The following is a 10,052-nucleotide window of genomic DNA, read 5'->3' on the forward strand; positions in this document are numbered from 1 at the left end:
TTTTTTGTTTTGTTTTTAGTGCTCCACAATCCGAGGGCGTATCGCTCAAAGTTTGAATTTGCATTGACGTTGTGGACTACGACCACACCAGGTTGAAAGCACCCGATCTCGTTTGATCTCGGAAGTTAAGCATCCTCGGGGTTGGTCAGTACTTGGATGGGTGACCGCCTAGGAATACCAAGTGTTGTAGTCTCTTTTTTGTTTTGTTTTTAGTGCTCCACAATCCAATGTCGTATCGCTCATAGTTTCAATTTGCATTGACGTTGTGGACTACGACCACACCGTGTTGAAAGCACCCGATCTCGGAAGTTAAGCAACCTCGGGCTTGGTCAATACTTGGATGGGTGACCGCCTAGGAATACCAAGTGTTGTATTCACTGTTAGTGCTCCACATTCCGAGGTCGTATCACTCAAAGTTTGAATTTGCCTTGACGGTCTGGACTACAACGACACCAGGTTGAAAGCAACCGATCTCGTTTGATCTCGGAAGTTAAGCAACCTCGGGCTTGGTCAGTACTTGGATGGGTGACCGCCTAGGAATACCAAGTGTTGTAGTCTCTTTTTTGTTTTGTTTTTAGTGCTTCACAATCCGAGGGCGTATCGCCCAAACTTTGAATTTGCATTGACGTTGTGTACTACGACCACACCAGGTTTAAAGCACCCAATCTCGTTCGATCTCGGCAGTTAAGCAACCTCGGGCTTGGTCAGTGCTTGGATGGGTGACCGCCTAGGAATGCCAAGTGTTGTAATCAGTATTTTGTTTTGTTTTTAGTGCTCCACAATCCGAGGTCGTATCGATCAAAGTTTAAATTTGCAGACAGGTTCTTAACTACGACCACACCAGGTTAAAAGCACCCGATCTCGTTCGATCTCGGAAGTTAAGCAACCTCGGGCTTGGTCAGTACTTGGATGGGTGACCGCCTAGGAATACCAAGTGTTGTAGTCACTTTTTTGTTTTGTTTTTAGTGCTCCACAATCCGAGGGCGTATCGCCCAAACTTTGAATTTGCATTGACGTTGTGTACTACGACCACACCAGGTTTAAAGCACCCAATCTCGTTCGATCTCGGCAGTTAAGCAACCTCGGGCTTGGTCAGTGCTTGGATGGGTGACCGCCTAGGAATGCCAAGTGTTGTAATCAGTATTTTGTTTTGTTTTTAGTGCTCCACAATCCGAGGTCGTATCGACCAAAGTTTAAATTTGCAGACAGGTTCTTAACTACGACCACACCAGGTTAAAAGCACCCGATCTCGTTCGATCTCGGAAGTTAAGCAACCTCGGGCTTGGTCAGTACTTGGATGGGTGACCGCCTAGGAATACCAAGTGTTGTAGTCTCTTTTTCGTTTTGTTTTTAGTGCTTCACAATCCGAGGGCGTATTTGCATTGACGTTGTGGACTACGACCGCGCCAGGTTGAAAGCACCCGATCTCGTTCGATCTCGGAAGTTAAGCAACCTCGGGCTTGGTCAGTACTTGGATGGGTGACCGCCTAGAAATACCAAGTGTTGTAGTCACTTTTTTGTTTTTTTAGTGCTCCAGAATCCGAGGTCGTATCGCCAAAAGTTTGAATTTGCATTGACGTTGTGGACTATGACCACACCAGGTTGAAAGCACCCGATCTCGTTCGATCTCGGAAGTTAAGCAACCTCGGGCTTGGTCAGTACTTGGATGGGTGACCGCCTAGGAATACCAAGTGTTGTAGTCACTTTTTTGTTTTGTTTTTAGTGCTCCACAATCCGAGGTCGTATCGCTCAAAGTTTGAATTTGCATTGACGTTCTGGACTACGACCACACCAGGTTGAAAGCACCCGATCTCGTTCGATCTCGGAAGTTAAGCAACCTCGGGCTTGGTCAGTGCTTGGATGGGTGACCGCCTAGGAATGCCATGTGTTGTAGTCAGTTTTTTGTTTTGTTTTTAGTGCTCCACAATCCGAGGTCGTATCGATCAAAGTTTGAATTTGCAGACAGGTTCTTAACTGCGACCACACCAGGTTGAAAGCACCCGATCTCGTTCGATCTCGGAAGTTAAGCAACCTCGGGCTTGTTCAGTACTTGGATGGGTGACCGCCTAGGAATACCAAGTGTTGTAGTCGCTTTTTTGTTTTGTTTTTAGTGCTCCACAATCCGAGGTCGTATCGCCCAAAGTTTGAATTTGCATTGAGGTTCTGGACTACGACCACACCAGGTTGAAAGCACCCGATCTCGTTCGATCTCGGAAGTTAAGCAACCTCGGGCTTGGTCAGTACTTGGATGGGTGACCGCCTAGGAATACCAAGTGTTGTAGTCTCTTTTTTGTTTTGTTTTTAGTGCTTCACAATCCGAGGGCGTATCGCTCAAACTTTGAATTTGCATTGACGTTCTGGACTACGACCACACCAGGTTGAAAGCACCCGATCTCGTTCGATCTCGGCAGTTAAGCAACCTCGGGCTTGGTCAGTGCTTGGATGGGTGACCGCCTAGGAATGCCAAGTGTTGTAGTCACTTTTTCGTTTTGTTCTTAGTGCTCCACAATCCGAGGTCGTATCGATCAAAGTTTGAATTTGCAGACAGTTTCTTAACTACGACCACACCAGGTTGAAAGCACCCGATCTCGTTCGATCTCGGAAGTTAAGCAACCTCGGGCTTGGTCAGTACTTGGATGGGTGACCGCCTAGGAATACCAAGTGTTGTAGTCACATTTTTGTTTTTTTAGTGCTCCACAATCCGAGGTCGTATCGATCAAACTTTGAATTTGCATTAACGTTGTGGACTACGACCACGCCAGGTTGAAAGCACCCGATCACTTTTTTGTTTCGTTTTTAGTGCTCCACAATCCGAGGGCGTATCGCTCAAAGTTTCAATTTGCATTGACGTTGTGGACTACGACCACACCAGGTTGAAAGCACCCGATCTCGTTCGATCTCTTAAGTTGAGCAACCTCGGGCTTGGTCAGTACTTGGATGGGTGACCGCCCAGGAATACCAAGTGTTGTAGTCAGTTTTTTGTTTCGTTTTTAGTGCTCCACAATCCGAGGTCGTATCGCTCAAAGTTTGAATTTGCATTGACGTTGTGGACTACGACCACACCAGGTTGAAAGCACCCGATCTCGTTCGATCTCGGAAGTTAAGCAACCTCGGGCTTGATCAGTACTTGGATGGGTGACCGCCTAGGAATACCAAGTGTTGTAGTCACTTTTTTGTTTTGTTTTTAGTGCTCCACAATCCGAGGTCGTATCGCTCAAAGTTTGAATTTGCATTGACGTTCTGGACTACGACCACACCAGGTTGAAAGCACCCGATCTCGTTCTATCTCGGAAGTTAAGCAACCTCGGACTTGGTCAGTACTTGGATGGGTGACCGCCTAGGAATAACAAGTGTTGTAGTCACTTTTTTGTTTTGTTTTTAGTGCTTCACAATCCGAGGGCGTATCGCTCAAACTTTGAATTTGCATTGACGTTGTGGACTACGACCACACCAGGTTGAAAGCACCCGATCTCGTTCGATCTCGGAAGTTAAGCAACCTCGGGCTTGGTCAGTGCTTGGATGGGTGACCGCCTAGGAATGCCATGTGTTGTAGTCAGTTTTTTGTTTTGTTTTTAGTGCTCCACAATCCGAGGTCGTATCGATCAAAGTTTGAATTTGCATTAACGTTGTGGACTACGACCACGCCAGGTTGAAAGCACCCGATCACTTTTTCGTTTCGTTTTTAGTGCTCCACAATCCGAGGGCGTATCGCTCAAAGTTTCAATTTGCATTGACGTTGTGGACTACGACCACACCAGGTTGAAAGCACCCGATCTCGTTCGATCTCTTAAGTTGAGCAACCTCGGGCTTGGTCAGTACTTGGATGGGTGACCGCCCAGGAATACCAAGTGTTGTAGTCAGTTTTTTGTTTCGTTTTTAGTGCTCCACAATCCGAGGTCGTATCGCTCAAAGTTTGAATTTGCATTGACGTTGTGGACTACGACCACACCAGGTTGAAAGCACCCGATCTCGTTCGATCTCGGAAGTTAAGCAACCTCGGGCTTGATCAGTACTTGGATGGGTGACCGCCTAGGAATACCAAGTGTTGTAGTCACTTTTTTGTTTTGTTTTTAGTGCTCCACAATCCGAGGTCGTATCGCTCAAAGTTTGAATTTGCATTGACGTTCTGGACTACGACCACACCAGGTTGAAAGCACCCGATCTCGTTCTATCTCGGAAGTTAAGCAACCTCAGACTTGGTCAGTACTTGGATGGGTGACCGCCTAGGAATAACAAGTGTTGTAGTCACTTTTTTGTTTTGTTTTTAGTGCTTCACAATCCGAGGGCGTATCGCTCAAACTTTGAATTTGCATTGACGTTGTGGACTACGACCACACCAGGTTGAAAGCACCCGATCTCGTTCGATCTCGGAAGTTAAGCAACCTCGGGCTTGGTCAGTGCTTGGATGGGTGACCGCCTAGGAATGCCATGTGTTGTAGTCAGTTTTTTGTTTTGTTTTTAGTGCTCCACAATCCGAGGTCGTATCGATCAAAGTTTGAATTTGCAGACAGGTTCTTAACTGCGACCACACCAGGTTGAAAGCACCCGATCTCGTTCGATCTCGGAAGTTAAGCAACCTCGGGCTTGTTCAGTACTTGGATGGGTGACCGCCTAGGAATACCAAGTGTTGTAGTCGCTTTTTTGTTTTGTTTTTAGTGCTCCACAATCCGAGGTCGTATCGCCCAAAGTTTGAATTTGCATTGAGGTTCTGGACTACGACCACACCAGGTTGAAAGCACCCGATCTCGTTCGATCTCGGAAGTTAAGCAACCTTAGGCTTGGTCATTACTTGGATTTTTGTCCGCCTAGGAATACCACGTGTTGTGGTCACTTTTTTTGTTTGTTTTCTTTAGTGCTCCACAATCCGAGGGCGTATCGCTCAAAGTTTCAATTTGCATTGACGTTGTGGACTACGACCACACCAGGTTGAAAGCACCCGATCTCGTTCGATCTCTCAAGTTGAGCAACCTCGGGCTTGGTCAGTACTTGGATGGGTGACCGCCTAGGAATACCAAGTGTTGTAGTCACTTTTTTGTTTTGTTTTTAGTGCTCCACAATCCGAGGGCGTATCGCTCAAAGTTTGAATTTGCATTGACGTTGTGGACTACGACCACACCAGGTTGAAAGCACCCGATCTCGTTTGATCTCGGAAGTTAAGCATCCTCGGGCTTGGTCAGTACTTGGATGGGTGACCGCCTAGGAATACCAAGTGTTGTAGTCTCTTTTTTGTTTTGTTTTTAGTGCTCCACAATCCAATGTCGTATCGCTCATAGTTTCAATTTGCATTGACGTTGTGGACTACGACCACACCGTGTTGAAAGCACCCGATCTCGGAAGTTAAGCAACCTCGGGCTTGGTCAATACTTGGATGGGTGACCGCCTAGGAATACCAAGTGTTGTATTCACTGTTAGTGCTCCACATTCCGAGGTCGTATCACTCAAAGTTTGAATTTGCCTTGACGGTCTGGACTACAACGACACCAGGTTGAAAGCAACCGATCTCGTTTGATCTCGGAAGTTAAGCAACCTCGGGCTTGGTCAGTACTTGGATGGGTGACCGCCTAGGAATACCAAGTGTTGTAGTCTCTTTTTTGTTTTGTTTTTAGTGCTTCACAATCCGAGGGCGTATCGCCCAAACTTTGAATTTGCATTGACGTTGTGTACTACGACCACACCAGGTTTAAAGCACCCAATCTCGTTCGATCTCGGCAGTTAAGCAACCTCGGGCTTGGTCAGTGCTTGGATGGGTGACCGCCTAGGAATGCCAAGTGTTGTAATCAGTATTTTGTTTTGTTTTTAGTGCTCCACAATCCGAGGTCGTATCGATCAAAGTTTAAATTTGCAGACAGGTTCTTAACTACGACCACACCAGGTTAAAAGCACCCGATCTCGTTCGATCTCGGAAGTTAAGCAACCTCGGGCTTGGTCAGTACTTGGATGGGTGACCGCCTAGGAATACCAAGTGTTGTAGTCACTTTTTTGTTTTGTTTTTAGTGCTCCACAATCCGAGGGCGTATCGCCCAAACTTTGAATTTGCATTGACGTTGTGTACTACGACCACACCAGGTTTAAAGCACCCAATCTCGTTCGATCTCGGCAGTTAAGCAACCTCGGGCTTGGTCAGTGCTTGGATGGGTGACCGCCTAGGAATGCCAAGTGTTGTAATCAGTATTTTGTTTTGTTTTTAGTGCTCCACAATCCGAGGTCGTATCGATCAAAGTTTAAATTTGCAGACAGGTTCTTAACTACGACCACACCAGGTTAAAAGCACCCGATCTCGTTCGATCTCGGAAGTTAAGCAACCTCGGGCTTGGTCAGTACTTGGATGGGTGACCGCCTAGGAATACCAAGTGTTGTAGTCTCTTTTTCGTTTTGTTTTTAGTGCTTCACAATCCGAGGGCGTATTTGCATTGACGTTGTGGACTACGACCGCGCCAGGTTGAAAGCACCCGATCTCGTTCGATCTCGGAAGTTAAGCAACCTCGGGCTTGGTCAGTACTTGGATGGGTGACCGCCTAGAAATACCAAGTGTTGTAGTCACTTTTTTGTTTTTTTAGTGCTCCAGAATCCGAGGTCGTATCGCCAAAAGTTTGAATTTGCATTGACGTTGTGGACTATGACCACAACAGGTTGAAAGCACCCGATCTCGTTCGATCTCGGAAGTTAAGCAACCTCGGGCTTGGTCAGTACTTGGATGGGTGACCGCCTAGGAATACCAAGTGTTGTAGTCACTTTTTTGTTTTGTTTTTAGTGCTCCACAATCCGAGGTCGTATCGCTCAAAGTTTGAATTTGCATTGACGTTCTGGACTACGACCACACCAGGTTGAAAGCACCCGATCTCGTTCGATCTCGGAAGTTAAGCAACCTCGGGCTTGGTCAGTGCTTGGATGGGTGACCGCCTAGGAATGCCATGTGTTGTAGTCAGTTTTTTGTTTTGTTTTTAGTGCTCCACAATCCGAGGTCGTATCGATCAAAGTTTGAATTTGCAGACAGGTTCTTAACTGCGACCACACCAGGTTGAAAGCACCCGATCTCGTTCGATCTCGGAAGTTAAGCAACCTCGGGCTTGTTCAGTACTTGGATGGGTGACCGCCTAGGAATACCAAGTGTTGTAGTCGCTTTTTTGTTTTGTTTTTAGTGCTCCACAATCCGAGGTCGTATCGCCCAAAGTTTGAATTTGCATTGACGTTCTGGACTACGACCACACCAGGTTGAAAGCACCCGATCTCGTTCGATCTCGGAAGTTAAGCAACCTCGGGCTTGGTCAGTACTTGGATGGGTGACCGCCTAGGAATACCAAGTGTTGTAGTCTCTTTTTTGTTTTGTTTTTAGTGCTTCACAATCCGAGGGCGTATCGCTCAAACTTTGAATTTGCATTGACGTTCTGGACTACGACCACACCAGGTTGAAAGCACCCGATCTCGTTCGATCTCGGCAGTTAAGCAACCTCGGGCTTGGTCAGTGCTTGGATGGGTGACCGCCTAGGAATGCCAAGTGTTGTAGTCACTTTTTCGTTTTGTTCTTAGTGCTCCACAATCCGAGGTCGTATCGATCAAAGTTTGAATTTGCAGACAGTTTCTTAACTACGACCACACCAGGTTGAAAGCACCCGATCTCGTTCGATCTCGGAAGTTAAGCAACCTCGGGCTTGGTCAGTACTTGGATGGGTGACCGCCTAGGAATACCAAGTGTTGTAGTCACATTTTTGTTTTTTTAGTGCTCCACAATCCGAGGTCGTATCGATCAAACTTTGAATTTGCATTAACGTTGTGGACTACGACCACGCCAGGTTGAAAGCACCCGATCACTTTTTTGTTTCGTTTTTAGTGCTCCACAATCCGAGGGCGTATCGCTCAAAGTTTCAATTTGCATTGACGTTGTGGACTACGACCACACCAGGTTGAAAGCACCCGATCTCGTTCGATCTCTTAAGTTGAGCAACCTCGGGCTTGGTCAGTACTTGGATGGGTGACCGCCCAGGAATACCAAGTGTTGTAGTCAGTTTTTTGTTTCGTTTTTAGTGCTCCACAATCCGAGGTCGTATCGCTCAAAGTTTGAATTTGCATTGACGTTGTGGACTACGACCACACCAGGTTGAAAGCACCCGATCTCGTTCGATCTCGGAAGTTAAGCAACCTCGGGCTTGATCAGTACTTGGATGGGTGACCGCCTAGGAATACCAAGTGTTGTAGTCACTTTTTTGTTTTGTTTTTAGTGCTCCACAATCCGAGGTCGTATCGCTCAAAGTTTGAATTTGCATTGACGTTCTGGACTACGACCACACCAGGTTGAAAGCACCCGATCTCGTTCTATCTCGGAAGTTAAGCAACCTCGGACTTGGTCAGTACTTGGATGGGTGACCGCCTAGGAATAACAAGTGTTGTAGTCACTTTTTTGTTTTGTTTTTAGTGCTTCACAATCCGAGGGCGTATCGCTCAAACTTTGAATTTGCATTGACGTTGTGGACTACGACCACACCAGGTTGAAAGCACCCGATCTCGTTCGATCTCGGAAGTTAAGCAACCTCGGGCTTGGTCAGTGCTTGGATGGGTGACCGCCTAGGAATGCCATGTGTTGTAGTCAGTTTTTTGTTTTGTTTTTAGTGCTCCACAATCCGAGGTCGTATCGATCAAAGTTTGAATTTGCATTAACGTTGTGGACTACGACCACGCCAGGTTGAAAGCACCCGATCACTTTTTCGTTTCGTTTTTAGTGCTCCACAATCCGAGGGCGTATCGCTCAAAGTTTCAATTTGCATTGACGTTGTGGACTACGACCACACCAGGTTGAAAGCACCCGATCTCGTTCGATCTCTTAAGTTGAGCAACCTCGGGCTTGGTCAGTACTTGGATGGGTGACCGCCCAGGAATACCAAGTGTTGTAGTCACTTTTTTGTTTTGTTTTTAGTGCTCCACAATCCGAGGTCGTATCGCTCAAAGTTTGAATTTGCATTGACGTTCTGGACTACGACCACACCAGGTTGAAAGCACCCGATCTCGTTCGATCTCGGAAGTTAAGCAACCTCGGGCTTGATCAGTACTTGGATGGGTGACCGCCTAGGAATACCAAGTGTTGTAGTCACTTTTTTGTTTTGTTTTTAGTGCTCCACAATCCGAGGTCGTATCGCTCAAAGTTTGAATTTGCATTGACGTTCTGGACTACGACCACACCAGGTTGAAAGCACCCGATCTCGTTCTATCTCGGAAGTTAAGCAACCTCAGACTTGGTCAGTACTTGGATGGGTGACCGCCTAGGAATAACAAGTGTTGTAGTCACTTTTTTGTTTTGTTTTTAGTGCTTCACAATCCGAGGGCGTATCGCTCAAACTTTGAATTTGCATTGACGTTGTGGACTACGACCACACCAGGTTGAAAGCACCCGATCTCGTTCGATCTCGGAAGTTAAGCAACCTCGGGCTTGGTCAGTGCTTGGATGGGTGACCGCCTAGGAATGCCATGTGTTGTAGTCAGTTTTTTGTTTTGTTTTTAGTGCTCCACAATCCGAGGTCGTATCGATCAAAGTTTGAATTTGCAGACAGGTTCTTAACTGCGACCACACCAGGTTGAAAGCACCCGATCTCGTTCGATCTCGGAAGTTAAGCAACCTCGGGCTTGTTCAGTACTTGGATGGGTGACCGCCTAGGAATACCAAGTGTTGTAGTCGCTTTTTTGTTTTGTTTTTAGTGCTCCACAATCCGAGGTCGTATCGCCCAAAGTTTGAATTTGCATTGACGTTCTGGACTACGACCACACCAGGTTGAAAGCACCCGATCTCGTTCGATCTCGGAAGTTAAGCAACCTCGGGCTTGGTCAGTACTTGGATGGGTGACCGCCTAGGAATACCAAGTGTTGTAGTCTCTTTTTTGTTTTGTTTTTAGTGCTTCACAATCCGAGGGCGTATCGCTCAAACTTTGAATTTGCATTGACGTTCTGGACTACGACCACACCAGGTTGAAAGCACCCGATCTCGTTCGATCTCGGCAGTTAAGCAACCTCGGGCTTGGTCAGTGCTTGGATGGGTGACCGCCTAGGAATGCCAAGTGTTGTAGTCA

General features: G+C 46.7%; 37 non-coding genes and 13 pseudogenes across 37 annotated transcripts; all 50 read left to right on the forward strand.

Annotated features, from left to right (window-relative positions):
• Positions 1-74: 74 nt before the first annotated feature.
• Positions 75-193, forward strand: LOC145210643 (5S ribosomal RNA). The gene has a single exon (XR_013856096.1). It is a non-coding gene; the product is annotated as a 5S ribosomal RNA (ribosomal RNA).
• A 75-nt stretch (positions 194-268) lies between these two features.
• On the forward strand, positions 269-377 carry LOC145210899 (5S ribosomal RNA; annotated as a pseudogene).
• A 62-nt stretch (positions 378-439) lies between these two features.
• Positions 440-558, forward strand: LOC145210439 (5S ribosomal RNA). Its single transcript, XR_013855904.1, has one exon. It is a non-coding gene; the product is annotated as a 5S ribosomal RNA (ribosomal RNA).
• Positions 559-633: 75 nt separating this feature from the next.
• Positions 634-752, forward strand: LOC145210847 (5S ribosomal RNA; annotated as a pseudogene).
• A 75-nt stretch (positions 753-827) lies between these two features.
• LOC145210418 (5S ribosomal RNA) lies at positions 828-946 on the forward strand. The gene has a single exon (XR_013855884.1). It is a non-coding gene; the product is annotated as a 5S ribosomal RNA (ribosomal RNA).
• A 75-nt stretch (positions 947-1,021) lies between these two features.
• On the forward strand, positions 1,022-1,140 carry LOC145210848 (5S ribosomal RNA; annotated as a pseudogene).
• A 75-nt stretch (positions 1,141-1,215) lies between these two features.
• On the forward strand, positions 1,216-1,334 carry LOC145210358 (5S ribosomal RNA). The gene has a single exon (XR_013855828.1). It is a non-coding gene; the product is annotated as a 5S ribosomal RNA (ribosomal RNA).
• Positions 1,335-1,393: 59 nt separating this feature from the next.
• On the forward strand, positions 1,394-1,512 carry LOC145210647 (5S ribosomal RNA). Its single transcript, XR_013856100.1, has one exon. It is a non-coding gene; the product is annotated as a 5S ribosomal RNA (ribosomal RNA).
• Positions 1,513-1,584: 72 nt separating this feature from the next.
• LOC145209805 (5S ribosomal RNA) lies at positions 1,585-1,703 on the forward strand. Its single transcript, XR_013855311.1, has one exon. It is a non-coding gene; the product is annotated as a 5S ribosomal RNA (ribosomal RNA).
• A 75-nt stretch (positions 1,704-1,778) lies between these two features.
• Positions 1,779-1,897, forward strand: LOC145210634 (5S ribosomal RNA). The gene has a single exon (XR_013856087.1). It is a non-coding gene; the product is annotated as a 5S ribosomal RNA (ribosomal RNA).
• A 75-nt stretch (positions 1,898-1,972) lies between these two features.
• On the forward strand, positions 1,973-2,091 carry LOC145210546 (5S ribosomal RNA). Its single transcript, XR_013856006.1, has one exon. It is a non-coding gene; the product is annotated as a 5S ribosomal RNA (ribosomal RNA).
• A 75-nt stretch (positions 2,092-2,166) lies between these two features.
• On the forward strand, positions 2,167-2,285 carry LOC145210949 (5S ribosomal RNA). Its single transcript, XR_013856273.1, has one exon. It is a non-coding gene; the product is annotated as a 5S ribosomal RNA (ribosomal RNA).
• Positions 2,286-2,360: 75 nt separating this feature from the next.
• On the forward strand, positions 2,361-2,479 carry LOC145210562 (5S ribosomal RNA). The gene has a single exon (XR_013856020.1). It is a non-coding gene; the product is annotated as a 5S ribosomal RNA (ribosomal RNA).
• A 75-nt stretch (positions 2,480-2,554) lies between these two features.
• LOC145209997 (5S ribosomal RNA) lies at positions 2,555-2,673 on the forward strand. Its single transcript, XR_013855490.1, has one exon. It is a non-coding gene; the product is annotated as a 5S ribosomal RNA (ribosomal RNA).
• A 182-nt stretch (positions 2,674-2,855) lies between these two features.
• Positions 2,856-2,974, forward strand: LOC145210808 (5S ribosomal RNA; annotated as a pseudogene).
• Positions 2,975-3,049: 75 nt separating this feature from the next.
• Positions 3,050-3,168, forward strand: LOC145209735 (5S ribosomal RNA). Its single transcript, XR_013855246.1, has one exon. It is a non-coding gene; the product is annotated as a 5S ribosomal RNA (ribosomal RNA).
• A 75-nt stretch (positions 3,169-3,243) lies between these two features.
• On the forward strand, positions 3,244-3,362 carry LOC145210735 (5S ribosomal RNA). Its single transcript, XR_013856181.1, has one exon. It is a non-coding gene; the product is annotated as a 5S ribosomal RNA (ribosomal RNA).
• A 75-nt stretch (positions 3,363-3,437) lies between these two features.
• On the forward strand, positions 3,438-3,556 carry LOC145210635 (5S ribosomal RNA). Its single transcript, XR_013856088.1, has one exon. It is a non-coding gene; the product is annotated as a 5S ribosomal RNA (ribosomal RNA).
• Positions 3,557-3,741: 185 nt separating this feature from the next.
• Positions 3,742-3,860, forward strand: LOC145210809 (5S ribosomal RNA; annotated as a pseudogene).
• Positions 3,861-3,935: 75 nt separating this feature from the next.
• On the forward strand, positions 3,936-4,054 carry LOC145209736 (5S ribosomal RNA). The gene has a single exon (XR_013855247.1). It is a non-coding gene; the product is annotated as a 5S ribosomal RNA (ribosomal RNA).
• Positions 4,055-4,129: 75 nt separating this feature from the next.
• Positions 4,130-4,248, forward strand: LOC145210821 (5S ribosomal RNA; annotated as a pseudogene).
• Positions 4,249-4,323: 75 nt separating this feature from the next.
• LOC145210636 (5S ribosomal RNA) lies at positions 4,324-4,442 on the forward strand. Its single transcript, XR_013856089.1, has one exon. It is a non-coding gene; the product is annotated as a 5S ribosomal RNA (ribosomal RNA).
• A 75-nt stretch (positions 4,443-4,517) lies between these two features.
• Positions 4,518-4,636, forward strand: LOC145210547 (5S ribosomal RNA). Its single transcript, XR_013856007.1, has one exon. It is a non-coding gene; the product is annotated as a 5S ribosomal RNA (ribosomal RNA).
• A 75-nt stretch (positions 4,637-4,711) lies between these two features.
• Positions 4,712-4,830, forward strand: LOC145210924 (5S ribosomal RNA; annotated as a pseudogene).
• A 78-nt stretch (positions 4,831-4,908) lies between these two features.
• On the forward strand, positions 4,909-5,027 carry LOC145210783 (5S ribosomal RNA). The gene has a single exon (XR_013856226.1). It is a non-coding gene; the product is annotated as a 5S ribosomal RNA (ribosomal RNA).
• A 75-nt stretch (positions 5,028-5,102) lies between these two features.
• LOC145209945 (5S ribosomal RNA) lies at positions 5,103-5,221 on the forward strand. The gene has a single exon (XR_013855441.1). It is a non-coding gene; the product is annotated as a 5S ribosomal RNA (ribosomal RNA).
• Positions 5,222-5,296: 75 nt separating this feature from the next.
• LOC145210901 (5S ribosomal RNA) lies at positions 5,297-5,405 on the forward strand (annotated as a pseudogene).
• A 62-nt stretch (positions 5,406-5,467) lies between these two features.
• Positions 5,468-5,586, forward strand: LOC145210440 (5S ribosomal RNA). The gene has a single exon (XR_013855905.1). It is a non-coding gene; the product is annotated as a 5S ribosomal RNA (ribosomal RNA).
• A 75-nt stretch (positions 5,587-5,661) lies between these two features.
• LOC145210850 (5S ribosomal RNA) lies at positions 5,662-5,780 on the forward strand (annotated as a pseudogene).
• A 75-nt stretch (positions 5,781-5,855) lies between these two features.
• LOC145210419 (5S ribosomal RNA) lies at positions 5,856-5,974 on the forward strand. The gene has a single exon (XR_013855885.1). It is a non-coding gene; the product is annotated as a 5S ribosomal RNA (ribosomal RNA).
• Positions 5,975-6,049: 75 nt separating this feature from the next.
• Positions 6,050-6,168, forward strand: LOC145210851 (5S ribosomal RNA; annotated as a pseudogene).
• Positions 6,169-6,243: 75 nt separating this feature from the next.
• LOC145210359 (5S ribosomal RNA) lies at positions 6,244-6,362 on the forward strand. The gene has a single exon (XR_013855829.1). It is a non-coding gene; the product is annotated as a 5S ribosomal RNA (ribosomal RNA).
• Positions 6,363-6,421: 59 nt separating this feature from the next.
• LOC145210650 (5S ribosomal RNA) lies at positions 6,422-6,540 on the forward strand. Its single transcript, XR_013856102.1, has one exon. It is a non-coding gene; the product is annotated as a 5S ribosomal RNA (ribosomal RNA).
• Positions 6,541-6,612: 72 nt separating this feature from the next.
• LOC145210469 (5S ribosomal RNA) lies at positions 6,613-6,731 on the forward strand. Its single transcript, XR_013855932.1, has one exon. It is a non-coding gene; the product is annotated as a 5S ribosomal RNA (ribosomal RNA).
• Positions 6,732-6,806: 75 nt separating this feature from the next.
• Positions 6,807-6,925, forward strand: LOC145210638 (5S ribosomal RNA). Its single transcript, XR_013856091.1, has one exon. It is a non-coding gene; the product is annotated as a 5S ribosomal RNA (ribosomal RNA).
• A 75-nt stretch (positions 6,926-7,000) lies between these two features.
• Positions 7,001-7,119, forward strand: LOC145210548 (5S ribosomal RNA). The gene has a single exon (XR_013856008.1). It is a non-coding gene; the product is annotated as a 5S ribosomal RNA (ribosomal RNA).
• A 75-nt stretch (positions 7,120-7,194) lies between these two features.
• Positions 7,195-7,313, forward strand: LOC145210950 (5S ribosomal RNA). Its single transcript, XR_013856274.1, has one exon. It is a non-coding gene; the product is annotated as a 5S ribosomal RNA (ribosomal RNA).
• Positions 7,314-7,388: 75 nt separating this feature from the next.
• On the forward strand, positions 7,389-7,507 carry LOC145210563 (5S ribosomal RNA). Its single transcript, XR_013856021.1, has one exon. It is a non-coding gene; the product is annotated as a 5S ribosomal RNA (ribosomal RNA).
• Positions 7,508-7,582: 75 nt separating this feature from the next.
• Positions 7,583-7,701, forward strand: LOC145209998 (5S ribosomal RNA). The gene has a single exon (XR_013855491.1). It is a non-coding gene; the product is annotated as a 5S ribosomal RNA (ribosomal RNA).
• Positions 7,702-7,883: 182 nt separating this feature from the next.
• On the forward strand, positions 7,884-8,002 carry LOC145210810 (5S ribosomal RNA; annotated as a pseudogene).
• Positions 8,003-8,077: 75 nt separating this feature from the next.
• On the forward strand, positions 8,078-8,196 carry LOC145209737 (5S ribosomal RNA). Its single transcript, XR_013855248.1, has one exon. It is a non-coding gene; the product is annotated as a 5S ribosomal RNA (ribosomal RNA).
• A 75-nt stretch (positions 8,197-8,271) lies between these two features.
• Positions 8,272-8,390, forward strand: LOC145210736 (5S ribosomal RNA). Its single transcript, XR_013856182.1, has one exon. It is a non-coding gene; the product is annotated as a 5S ribosomal RNA (ribosomal RNA).
• A 75-nt stretch (positions 8,391-8,465) lies between these two features.
• Positions 8,466-8,584, forward strand: LOC145210639 (5S ribosomal RNA). The gene has a single exon (XR_013856092.1). It is a non-coding gene; the product is annotated as a 5S ribosomal RNA (ribosomal RNA).
• Positions 8,585-8,769: 185 nt separating this feature from the next.
• On the forward strand, positions 8,770-8,888 carry LOC145210811 (5S ribosomal RNA; annotated as a pseudogene).
• A 75-nt stretch (positions 8,889-8,963) lies between these two features.
• LOC145209738 (5S ribosomal RNA) lies at positions 8,964-9,082 on the forward strand. Its single transcript, XR_013855249.1, has one exon. It is a non-coding gene; the product is annotated as a 5S ribosomal RNA (ribosomal RNA).
• A 75-nt stretch (positions 9,083-9,157) lies between these two features.
• Positions 9,158-9,276, forward strand: LOC145210822 (5S ribosomal RNA; annotated as a pseudogene).
• A 75-nt stretch (positions 9,277-9,351) lies between these two features.
• LOC145210640 (5S ribosomal RNA) lies at positions 9,352-9,470 on the forward strand. Its single transcript, XR_013856093.1, has one exon. It is a non-coding gene; the product is annotated as a 5S ribosomal RNA (ribosomal RNA).
• Positions 9,471-9,545: 75 nt separating this feature from the next.
• On the forward strand, positions 9,546-9,664 carry LOC145210549 (5S ribosomal RNA). Its single transcript, XR_013856009.1, has one exon. It is a non-coding gene; the product is annotated as a 5S ribosomal RNA (ribosomal RNA).
• A 75-nt stretch (positions 9,665-9,739) lies between these two features.
• Positions 9,740-9,858, forward strand: LOC145210951 (5S ribosomal RNA). Its single transcript, XR_013856275.1, has one exon. It is a non-coding gene; the product is annotated as a 5S ribosomal RNA (ribosomal RNA).
• Positions 9,859-9,933: 75 nt separating this feature from the next.
• Positions 9,934-10,052, forward strand: LOC145210564 (5S ribosomal RNA). Its single transcript, XR_013856022.1, has one exon. It is a non-coding gene; the product is annotated as a 5S ribosomal RNA (ribosomal RNA).

This window comes from Phallusia mammillata, chromosome 1 (assembly GCF_965637545.1).
Source record: "Phallusia mammillata chromosome 1, kaPhaMamm4.hap1.1, whole genome shotgun sequence".
In the NCBI taxonomy this organism is placed as follows: Eukaryota; Metazoa; Chordata; class Ascidiacea; order Phlebobranchia; family Ascidiidae; genus Phallusia; species Phallusia mammillata.